The 12,886-nt window shown below is 43.0% G+C and overlaps 1 protein-coding gene across 16 annotated transcripts in view; it reads right to left on the reverse strand.

The window, feature by feature from the left end:
* The window catches only part of MYO9A (myosin IXA), a 194,910-nt gene that overhangs the window by 57,790 nt on the left and 124,234 nt on the right, over positions 1-12,886 (reverse strand). The gene's annotated exons all lie outside the window — the stretch shown is intronic.

A 12,886-nucleotide genomic window follows, 5' to 3' on the forward strand; every position in this document is an offset into this window, starting at 1 on the left:
ACAGAGGGGTCTCCAGCGAGCATAAATCACCACTCCCACGTCAGCAGAGCCATGGCGCTTTACAGTAAAAATGAGGGTCTGTCCCCAGATTCACGCTGGGGAAAAAGAGCAAGCAATTTATTTTCTGCCAGACAACTCCGATCCTTGCTCTTCTGTAAGAGGTTATCTCTGCCAAGATGGATCTGCAACTGTATTACCTAGAAAAGTCTTCTGGAGAAATTATTTTAGCGCATCTGGAAGAAAGTAGAACTGCTCTGCTCATAAAAATCATAATCTTTATCATATGCTTTTAAGTAACAACTTGTGACTCACTCTCAGAAGAGTGATATTGAAAATGTGTGTTACTCCATGTGTTGGAAAAAGTATCACCACTCCAAGCTGCATTTTTACTTCTCCATTGTAAGATGTTATGATGATAGAGTTGGAGGAAAAAAAAAAAAAAGAAAAAAAAGAAAAAAAAAAGAAAAAAAAGAAAAAAAAAGAAAAAAAAAGAAAAAAAAGAAAAAAAAAGAAAAAAAAAGAAAAAAGAAAAAAGAAAAAAAGAAAAAAAAGAAAAAAAAAGAAAAATCTCTTTAGTTGCACTAATAATGTGCACATTTATACCAATCCAATTCATTTTTATTGCTCCTTCTGCTTTTACTGTTGAGTGCAAACTTTAAAAAATAAGTATATTCTTCCAACTATCCAATGTGTCTTATCCAAAATTAGCACAAACCCTTCATATATTATTTCAAGGAACTAGATAGCTTTGGGACATCCCACAATGAAATCTTTGCTAAAAATAAAAAATAAAATCAAGGTATGTCACGATCAATGGTATTCAACATCAATCATGCAATGATGCTCAAGACTGAGGCTTGGCTTGGTTTTATTACTTAACTGAACCTCAGAAGAGTGAGCTTTTCAAGTTGTTTTTAAGTAGAAAGTGTTCTAAAGGAACAGATTTCAGAATCCCCATAGTCAATAAATCTTTCTAGAAATGTCGCACCTACACCCAGAAGGTGGAGGGTGATTTTCCATTGCCATGACAAAAAGCTTTTTCCAAAATCTCAGGAACTGAAATTCTGACAGCGTTCACCCCAGGCCAATCAAGCTGTATGCTGAATTCAGAATTTGAGGCTTCAAATAGCATCACACTAAAACCACCCATTGCATGCATGTGTAGAAGAATTTTGAAAATGGTAGAGTTGGAAATGGAAATCTCTGATTTGTTCTGAAAAGCAAACGCACCTCACTTCAAACCTAGGAGATGATGTGCTCCTGGCAAACCTTTCCCAATTTTGACCAGCTGATGCTTTTGACAGTAAAAATACTCTTTTGGAAGACTGTCAACCCATAAACCCTTTCCATCTCTGCTGTGCTGACAGACAACAGTGAGCAACCAGAACAGTTTCCCTCAGCAATCCCCATGAAGTATGGAGGATAAAGCCTTCTGTATTCAAAGCAGAACACATCCCACCCGCTGGAACAAAACTCCCGATAATAAGCAATAACTCTGTGTTATGAATTTTGTATTTGTTTTTGCATCTCAGGTCTCTGTGGAGCAACCAGAACACGGCAGGTACGCAGAACAACAGGACTTTCAAAGGTCCCTGCTAAACTATAGGCACTGAAAAAATATACTTATTTGGAAATCCTGCCAACTGTAGAAGAATGAGTATTTCTTGAGCAAGTGTGAGCTTTTCCTGAGTGATTCAGGAGGGAGAGACGGCGATGCATGCAACGGTAACGAGAGCCAGCACCATTCATCAGCCGCCTGCTCCTGACAGCTGCTTAATGGGATGCAGGGTCCATTAGCCCCAGCTTTGCCTGCTCAGGACAGGTCCTTTCTGCAGCACTGAGCACCCAGGCAACAATAAAAGTTGCTGTGATGAGTGCAGATTATAAAAGAGGAGCTCTACATGTGGGTTTTTTCCCCCCCAAAAATCACCTAGAGCTTTAAGTCTGCATAAACCTAAACTGGGCATATGCCATCGCTCTGCTCTACACGTTTTCCTGAAAGCCTGGTGTACGCTGTTCTACATGTGATGGTCAGCAGCTGCACAGCTGATGTTGCTGTGAAATTCTTCCTAAAAAGTTCTGCTAATCCAAAACTTGGTACAAAATTACTCATTAGCAATGCTAGCTGTTTTTCCTTAATAGACCTCAGTAAATAACCAAAAAATACCACTGAGTGTACTGTGGTTTATCAGTTTATTCACACTTCAAGTTGCTTGTTACTGTAACTAGCTTGGGAAAAATTATCTAATGAATAATGCTTGCACCAGAACTCCACTTATCCAGGCTCCTCTTCAGCTCTGCCACAATGTGTGCGTGACCCAAGACAAAACATCATGTACCTCCTGGCCTCAGTTTCTTCAACTGCAGAATTTTGGCTAAAAAGCTGCTCTCCTTTGCTATTTTTTCCCATCACTCTCAGGCCATAGATTTATTCCCCACATCTGTCCATCTGTTGCTCCCTCCCTTCCATCCCAAGTTCAACTTCTGGCTGCAGTGGCCAAATATGAATTGGGATTAAAGTCCTCAAAGCACAACCTTTTCCACAAGAGCTCAGATGTAAGCTCTCATTTCAGGACAGGCATATACGCAGCAGTAACTACACCAGAGCATTTGTTCCAAAGCACAAGTGGAAAAAAAAGTTCCCTTTATTTCTTTTTTCCTAGCATTTTTCCAGTTATCAGTTTGGTTGTCTTTAGAAGGACTCACAGCCCAGGAGAAATAACTATGATTTTGTGATCTACCAATATAATTTCTTGGACCTTTGCTAGCCTGCAGAACACGATGAAAATTGTGCATAAAAAAACAGCAGCTGTGGGGGAAGATCCTTGCTGTCCATATGTATGTTAAATTTACTCTCTTAAGTTTCAGTTGCTAATCTTCAATACAGCAGTGACTGTTTTTCTGCAGAACTTGGGAGACATCCTTAAAAGCTACCTCCAAAAATTCCTTCATCTCTAAGTACCACAACGAAGTCTGTGCCCTCCTCTGATGGATGCGGGGTCCCCACAGAGCACTTGAAGATGAAGGAATTATAGCAAACCAACATCAGGTTTTCATTTAACAAACATACGGTTGAGATGAAGATGAAACAAAACATGTGTAAGGCCATTCAAAGAGAAAAACTCTCATACCAGAGATTAACACCTTGCAATTAAAAATCTGCTACAGTTTATACTTCAAATTAAAACTAAGTTATTTTTAGAGACAAATTAAAATTTCCTATTTCTGAAGTGTAAGACACTGCCATATCCCATTCTCAACAGGGCTCTTCTGAAACAGTGTCTTAGGACCTACTTGGTATCCAAAATCAGCTACCCCAGGGAACTCCAGGCCTGTTTGGATGACTCTTGCATGAACTGCCAAATTATCATCCCTGAGTAAGAGTGGACAAAATTGCTTTTCTCAGCAGAAGGAATGACCTGCCATGTCTCCTGTCCACGTGTGGCTCCTCCAGCAGCATCCTGCAGCAGAGGAGGTTGATGAAGGCAGGCATCGCTCCCTGCAGCCTTGCCAAGAACACTGTGCCTCACAGAAGCAGGACCACAGCTCCACAGAGAGACCTTTGTGCATCCCACCGACAGCCCGTTGTCCTTCCTGATGGTGGGACCATAGCCCTGTCTGACAGTAGCTGGGGAGAGGTTAACTCTGGAGAAGAAATTTCGATATTTTTGTGCTGTAAGACACGAGTCGACAACATACAGGGTATTCTCAGACCCCTGGGGATGACAACATCTGCATCTCTCCATCCCGATCCAGCAGCTGGGAGTGACGGATCATTCATCACGGTGCTTGGCTGCTGGACAACACGCTATGGGAAGGTGAATCGCAGCATTTACACACCACATCCATGGATCACCACAGACTCCCTGCAGCCGTCTCAGCCAGGTTTGTTTCTCAGCACCCTGAGGTATGGGGTGGGCAGGGGAGGGTTTGATGCTGACAAATGGCACTGCCAAGGGTTTGCTGTCCACCTGGCTCCTTGATGGAAGCACAGGTCTCAGTTCTTTTGCCAGCATCAGTTATATCACTTCTGTGGGTAAAAACCCAACTTTTTGAGACACACTTACAACAAGGACCCCTGACAGCGAGTCAAGAGTTATCAACAACCGAACAAACCATCGACATTACCGGGATCTACAAAACTTTCTAGTGCAGTAACGTCCACAGATTCCTATTTTTGGCACTGTTACGTCCAGGAAAAATGCACAGCCTTACTCTTCCCAGCCCCAGCCCACTGAAACCTGCTCTGCTGGGAGGAGGAGCAGTGCAGGTTTGCTGGAGAAGAGCGCAGAGCTTTGGCCGTGCTCTGAGTTCCCAAACACAAAACTCAGCAAAAGGAATTGAGCAACGAGCCAAAAGCACGCACTCAGGTTTCGCAGTGTCCAGCAGCTCCACATTTAACCCTATCAGGCGAGAAATTACTGATTGCTCTCCTTTCAAGCACCCACACAAAGACAACTGCCTGTTGATTTTGCTTCTAGAAGCTCCTCTGCTGTTCCGGCCAGGCCGGCGCAGTGACAGGACACCCGTGGGGATGCACACCACGTGTCAGCGGAGGGAGTTGTTCTGCTGGCACAAGCACAAGGGCTTCTCAAGCGACGTAACCCAAAGTGACGGAGTGGAGTTTTGTTGCCATAGCTGCATCGGCGAGCTTGCTAACGCAGCCCGGTCAGCAAGGTTGCATAAGATGTACTCGGCCTCAGCTGAAGCTCAGGGGAGAAGGGGGTCAGTGACTTCATCTCACCTCTCACTAGGGAAAAAAATACTTATGTGTGCACTTCATAACTGCATTCAATATTTAGAAAGGTGTGGCTAAGCAAGGAGCTGGCTCCTTGATTTTTTCTTGCTTGCAAGGCATTTTTGAGAGCTTAAAATGCTCAAACTGATCTGAATGCTGTGACACAAAACGTAATTTGCAATGTTCAAGTAGAAGAAAAATAAAAATGTGGGTCCTGATGTTGAAATGCATGCAGAATGAGAGCCCAAGTCTCTACTGAATTCAATATGACATTATTTGAGGAGTATAAGCATGTAAAATTTGGGGAAGAATGGCAGAATTTCCCCCAAATTTGGGGCAGAACATGACAGAATTTCCAACATCTTCACGTGTGAAAATTAAAGGAAATATAGCAAACAGACAGCTAAGCAGTATTAAAGAGAAGCACTGCCTGCCTACAGCTGACCAGAGTGCAAACACTGAAAGAACTGCTTATGCCAGTATACAAGGACGCAGTGCAGAATAATGAACTGACATTGAACACGTGTGATTTCTCTCTACTGTCTCTGCAATTTCCAGGATGAGTGAGAAAAAAGATGATGCATGAGATTTTCACTTCTGCATTCAGCATCAGAAATGAATTCATTTCCTCCAAGGAGAACAACACATTTATAATCTAAGTCTTGCAACAACTAGGAATTGCTCCACATCCAGCTACAATCAACAGTAAGGGATACAAAATGCTAAAAAAAAAAAAAAAAAAAAAAAAAGGAGAACTAAAGGGGGCTATTGCTTCCCAAACCATGAGGTGAAATTAAGAGATGGTCAGAGGGAGTGAACTGATGCTTGAAAAACTTGAAGAAAGCATGAAGAAAACATAATAAACAGAAATTTCCCATCTGTCTTATAGCAGGCCTGAATACAAAGGCGGGGGGGGGGGGGGGGGAGGAGGGGTTCCACGATGTATGGAATTTGTTGCCCTATCAACAGATATCAAAGGTCAAAAATTTGTCACAATCTAAACACGTCTGGAGCATGTTGGGTATTCAAGTGCCCAGCCTGCAAGCCACGAGCACAAAACATCTGAGGACTTTGGTGACCACAGTCGTATCATGCAGCACAGCTACTACCATAAGGTGCAGACTGGGAAGCAACCCAAAAAGATAATATTTATAACCCAAAGAGCCCTGACAAAGAAAAGGTGACAGGTTGGTTGTTGCTGAAATGGTTTTGCACCTTCTCCTTTTTTTTCCTATCAGAATGTCCACACTCATTGTGCTGTTCCTGAGCTGTGCAGAGGTACGTGACTCAGAGCTGTTCATGATCCAGATGCAAAAGCTATCAAAGCTGGTTTAGAAAGCAGGGAAATGTGTGAAAGGCCCTCAGATCTGGGGATTCATCTCCCTTTGGCAGGTCCCCATCAGGCATAGCACTCTCTCCTCTTTCCTTAGGATGAGGCAAGGATGAAGGTAAAAAAGCAGACTGAAACCAAGGGGGCAAACCACTACCCAGCATGTGGTGCTATTACAGCTTTTATCGAGTCCAACTGCAAAATTAGAGCAGATTAACAAGGAAATGTAAAGCAAAATTATTTGTTATTTGCATAGAATTGTGTGCAGGTTCCATATGGCATTTTCTGTTTTCCAAAAGCAGAAAAATGCCTGTAATGCTGGAGTAAATCCCCAAAGCAGAGGAAAACCTGACTGGCTCATTCGTTTCCTTCCCAGATGGAGCCAGATAAGCCCCCGGAGTTTATCTGCGAGAGCTGATCTGACGACTTTCATTACCGAGGCATAAGAAAGCCTTGTTTCCACATGAAAATTCCCCAAATAAAGAGGGAAATCATCTGAAAATCCTTCTTCCAGAGTAGCTTACTGCTATTGCAGGCTGCTCATGAATAACCTCCCGTAACCCACGCCCGACGCCGTACACTGCGCTCAGATGCCATCAACAGACAGATGCTTCGGGGTTTCTGTACAAATGCGTTTTTCCCAAAAATTTACAACTGAACAGAAGGCTGTGAAATTCTGCTTGGCTCTAGCACCGTCTGCTTTGGTTTGAGACGACATTTACAAAGTGAGAAAGGAGGAATGAAACCACTTCCACATCTCGCTTCGTTCCTAGTCGACGTCCCCAGCTTGCTTAAAAAATATCACAAGTTGATTCAACACCCACAAAAATACAAGCTTTTTGCAAATACGAGCTTACAGCCAGCAAACCCAAGCATTTCATCTGCTTCTCTTGATTGCTTATGCAATAACAACCCACCACCTGTGCAGATTCTGATGGATGAAAAAGGTGAAACACCTAAGAGAGACGGTTCAAAAGCTGGAACAGAATCCTTATATTTCATTCTATATGAAAAACTTCCGGGAAAGAACATAATATTATTTTTCTAAAAATTACATCAAAATAGGTCAGCAGCATATGATACACTAAATGAGCTAAACCTTTTAAAAGGTTCCTTAAAAGCTCCTCTCTGGAACTTTCTGGATATGTCGGTCTGGAATTTCACAATGTATTTGTCCTGCTGCTTTTGTGGTTGTCTCCAACGAGAGAGCATCAGCTGGGACTCGAAAGGATCCAGCAAAAGAAAAAGTTTTTCAGGGGAAACCAAACCATGGTAAAAGAAACTTCACTCTGATCCCTGGCAATCCCACGCTTTTTAAAAGAAACTTTGATCTTTGTAGCTAAAAGGTTTTATTCTCCTCTAAGTGAGTAAGGAGTCATGAAAAATCTTATTTATTGTCACAAACTCCAGTGGGATGGACTTCAAGAGGAAAATGGGATTACAGCTTTAAATGCTGTTGCTCCTGAGCAGTCCTGCATTTTTTACTTGAATTTAAAAATACTTAAATATATTTGAAAATATTGCTTTTCCTGCAAAATCACTGACAGATAACACAGCAAACCAGAAGAGCCAAAAGCTGTCCTAGGGAAGGGCTGGCAAAGGTAGCTAGAGCTCCTGAAGTCCACCTTCTATGACACAGGTCACTGAAGCAAAATCATCCCAGTGCAACGTGTTCATTAAAATGACCTCAAGGTGACAAATCCTCAAGATGGGAAAACCTCACTGTGAGTGAGCTCCCAATCGAAGGAGACCCACGGCTGCGGGCGGCAGATGACACAGATGCCTTGAGTTCCTGACGCCCCTCCAGACGCGCGTGCCAAGGCTGACGATGCCAATGCTTCATTTAGGAGCTTGCCAAGTATTTTTTGTTTGTTCTCAAGCTAAGTAGAAAAGGAATTTATACACACAGCATTTTTTAAAAAAAGCGCCCACAGACAGCATATATAAATACATATCCACATGCTGTATAAATACGCCATCTATAAACAGGTTTATAAACTGTGCTATTTTTAATGACACCATCTGGTGATGCAGGGGTTCTGATAAACAACCTTCACTGTGGACCATTCAAGCTATAAACAACCAAGTCATCATGTCTTTGGGTGCCTGCAAAAACTTGCCTGCCTGCATGCAGCGCGTGGTTTTGCATTGGAGACATCAAATCCCCCTGGGATCTTTGTAAGAGAAGAAGATACTTTTATTTAAAGAAAAAAAAAAAGTGAATTACCATTTTGGATTCAAAGCACCTGAGATGAACACTGAGCTGTCATTAAATCACAATTAGAAAATCACAGGGAAATAACTGCCACGGTTTGTAAGCAGACATCGTGCCCTGCGCTCCATCCAGCAGCACCACCAGCAGCCGACGAGCACGAGCTGATGCCCTTGGGATTGCCATTATTCAACCCAATCTGAAGCCAGGGTTTTGTGGCATACGGGCTCTCCATATGAGCCCATATCAATTTCCTACACTAGTGGCAACAAAGGGTTTTGCTCAAAAATTGCGTTTTGCTCTCAAAAGATGGAAAACTGAGTTTGTGCCATTCAGCTTGCAAAACACACATTGCCACAGTCCCACTCACTCCTTTAGCATCCTTTTTCCCAACTCTGTCCCTACAGCCAGGTAAAGCAAGAGTCTGACGATGCCACGCGATCTGTGGGTAACTTGTATTGAAATCATAGAGGAAAAAAATGTATATAGCAATGGTTTTCACCATCAGGCTTGGACACTGTGAGGGGAACCCCAGCTAAATGCCACCTTCCTCTTATGTCAATAAATACACGCTCTCCCATTTCCCATTACATTCATCTACTCTCGCAGCGGGCTCACAGCTCTCCCTGTTATAAAAGTCATCTTAGGCTGCCCCTATAAAATCTTGCTATGGTGCCAAGCCAGCTGTCCAGGCAGGAATCTCGCACGTAGTGGACCAGTCGTTCCTGCCTTGATAAGGCATCGTTTCAGACAAACTGAAATATTTCAGAGGCTTTCTGCTTCCAGCATTTCCTCGCTCATCATTCTGCCCAAAAAGAAGGGCACTCACGTTGGACCTGTTGGATCCCCATCCTGCTTATGAAAATCCGCCAAGATGCATACAGATTTTTTAAGAAAAGCTGTTGTTCACAGGGACTTGCTGGTGATTTTTGGTTGAAATAATCAAATATTTATTAAATCCTTGCCTACTGTAACTGAAAGGTATAGAGAATGTGCAAGAATTTCCCTATAACCACAGCTCTGGTCAAAGACTCAGAGCTTGGACCCAAAGCACCTGAGATCAGCGCTCTCCAAAGCTGAGTGTACAAGGCAATCCACTGGGGTGCGGAAAGAAAATAGTTCTGTACCATTAAATATAAAATAAAAGTTACAGAATAGTGTTTATTTCATCTTTATCTAGTCCCTTTTAATACCTATTTCTGCCTCTGTTGCATAATATACATAATATCAGTACAGTAGCATTTTTTAATTTACTTTTTAAAGAGGTTTGGTCCTCCTGTTGTTTGAATCCCAAATCAGTTCTGCTTCTCTATCTTTCTCCTAACCAAAATAGGAGCTTAAGCCTTAAAATTAACATACTCCCCAACCTGCAAATGGAAGCATTTACCTCTCGGTGCGTTTACCTTATGAGTTTTACACAGCTAACCATAATGACAATATTTTCACAAAAACTAAATCCTTAGTGGGCTTCACAGATATAGTACTTCTCTACATTGGGCTTTAAGCAAGTGTCAAGGAAACAAAAAACAAGGACAAAAACAACCCAAAGCATGCCAAACTGTTTCTTATGGATAGCTAGACCTAGTGTAGAAAAGATGCAAAAAGCCTTGGAGTCTTTTATGCCACTACATCACCCCATGAGAGCTTCCCAGAACATTTTCTAGTAATATTTTAAGCACATTTTCCAATTTGCCTACCTAGGATGCTGCTGTGCAGATTTAATAAAATCAAAATATGCTTTTCCAAACATTTTTTGTGCTACCCCCAACCTGAAGCTCTCCCCTGCCTCTCTCCTGCTCAACCTTTACCAAAATAGAAGTGAATCACTGCATCCGGCACGTGCTCATTGCTTGAAGGAGCCTAGGAAGGGGCCGGTGGCTAACACAGCCCCTGCAGACCCCAGCTCCTCTTGTCCCAGGAGGGGACTGGCCACAGGAAACATTTTAGGGGGCTGGTGGCAAACAGAGACAGGTTTTCTTCCAATCTTCCTATTCTGAAGATAACATTTAAGCAACTCAAAGGATTTTTTTTTTTTCCCTCCACGTGTGACTTATGTAGGATGGCATATTTCCAAATAATAAATCAATAACTTCTGCAGCTTGTTATTTCTCCGTGTGTCATGTGGAATAGAGCTGAGCACAGCATTTTTCAGCGAGCACCCGCCAGCCCATCTCCAACGAAAACAGAAACCCGAACCCAGCCTCCCAGCGCTCGACGCTTCACTTCTGATGGTCGCCTCTTGTCTCCGGCCACGATAAAGATGAAATATGTTCATGCCTAAGCGGAGCGATGAGCCACTGGAGGGAAGGGAAAAAGCCCTCCACACAATAGGAGAAAGAGCCTTTTTCATTAGTTATTTCTCTTTTTATTTTCTCTAAATGACATGCATGGTAGGCTGCTGGGATATGGAGCCAAATGAGAAATCCTGAATATCCAAGATGCTTTAAAACATTGCAGGTGATAACCATGGCTACAGACATTTCACAGACCGTATAAACTGTGTATCATCACATCCTGCAACAAATTCAGGGCTTTTTGCGTGTTTGTTTTTTTGTGTGTGTGTGTTTTGTTGTTACATCATCCACAATATAGTCCGGACTGTCAACCTTCTCCACTTATTCTCCAGAAACAGTAAAACCTCTATACCTCTGGAAATATTTGCAGAGCTTTAGATGACTGAGCATACATTTTGCAGGACATGTTATCTTTATGAAATTAAGTTTTTCTGTGTGAGCTGGCTGGGACATCAAACTCACCAGGGACCGTGCCAGAAAATAGACTTTGCTCAACACCTGAGAACATGCCAGTTGATCATGCTCCAAGTCTTTTTTTTTTTTTTTTTTTTTTGAGGCTCAACCTCAGTTATTCGTCAATTTTTAAAACAATAAAAGGATGTCCTCGAAATTGAAATCTGGCATGTAAACAAACCGCGAAGTAGAAAATTAGGCAGAGAAGTTTCAGCAGCAATGCCCGTGGGATGGAAAGCTGCAGGACTTCTCAAACTTTGCAAAAAATCAGCTGAAAACAGGAAGAGGAGGGTGGGGGTGAGCCAAAACAATGAGTACCAGAAGGCTGCCTAACCATCAGGACAGCATGGAATACATAATGAAATAAACCCCTGTGTTCCTGGCCCTCTAAGTGCCAAGGATCTGAAAACTCGGTACTCAGAGTAGAGTTCTGCAGCAGAGGTGAGATGCTCTGAGGGCAACTAACGAGACGAAGCACCGTGAGGACATCTTGCCTTACACCAGGGCCGTACCAGTCAATGGGAGACCATCTGAGCAAACCACGTCCTCGCTTTGCGAGGAGCCTGCCAAAGGACACACATCCTCCTGCCACTCAGAGAGGGCACGGCACCGACTGTGGGAGCACCCCTAGCAGCCACCAGCAGCAGGAGCACAGCCCCTCGAACAGCCTGCTGCCACCGACCTGCTCTGTGGGGCACGTGGGAAGGAGAAAACCGCACTGGCTAAATGGTGAGGCATTCCTGCAATAACAATCTTTAAATCTTAAAGGGTAAATCATTACCCTTTTGAATCTGTGAGTTTGCCTACACAAATATACCAGAATTTATGAGCCCAGGCTTCACCGCATGGTTAGCGCTGGTCTCTCCTGTACTCTGCTGTCACCTGCTAAAGCACATTGCCATGCATCGTGAATCACCACCGGGTCTTCCTCAGCTATCCAGCCAGGGGCTGGCTGTCGATGGGGTCTTTGCATCTGCCCTGGCCTGGAGCAGGCTCCTGGTGGGCAGCACAACTGCAACCACTCTGACAGAGGCACCAGGCTGAAGACAGACGGCCAGAGGATGCCTCAGACGGTTGTTTGCAAACAGCTGGAAATAGCGCTGTCTTCAGACAGACGGTTTAAAAAAAGATTCGCAACGCACATTGTGTTAGGTTTCACCAGGAATCATAGAAGGAAAAAAAGAAAATGAGGTTAAAATAATCCCACGCCTGCGCTAGATCGCTTTACGGTGGGGATTCTGGTTTCCATAACATAAGGGGTATGTCATAGCAACAATTACATCATTGCTATATACCATTCTTGCACACAAATTCTACTACAACTTTAAGAAAAACCCTTGGTGATTACTGGAATTTGTCCTTTCTTCTGGCAGAAATGTCCAGATAGCTTGGGTAATGCTGTCTGCCACCTCCTGTAAGCTCTGAAGATACAAGAAGCCTCTCTCTGGAAGCAGAGGACACCTGCACATCACCAATAACCCCACTAGTTTTTCAGCACAGAATACATCAAATAAATCCTTGCAAGCACCAAATATCTCTGACTTTTGCAGCTCAAGGTAACGCAACTACTTTGCTGTCTTGAAACACAATATTAACTACCCTGTCTTCATTTGTAGACTGGCTATTATTATTAAAAAGCAGATTAATCTTTGGGCCAACAAGGAACAAAGGATGTTCTCAAGTCCCAGAATCTTAATATGTATCAACACTTTTCTTCTCATCAGATGCATTCCTCTACATGCAGCACATAACCCCCAGAAGAACAAGATAAAATGATATAACTGTGAAAGTCAACCAGGAATTAGCACTCATGTGGCTGTGCAATGTATTTATACTTGCAGGAAGCAAAAAATGAAGAG

The sequence above is a fragment of the Aythya ferina genome (assembly GCF_964211825.1).
Source record: "Aythya ferina genome assembly, chromosome: 11".
Classification (NCBI taxonomy): domain Eukaryota; kingdom Metazoa; phylum Chordata; class Aves; order Anseriformes; family Anatidae; genus Aythya; species Aythya ferina.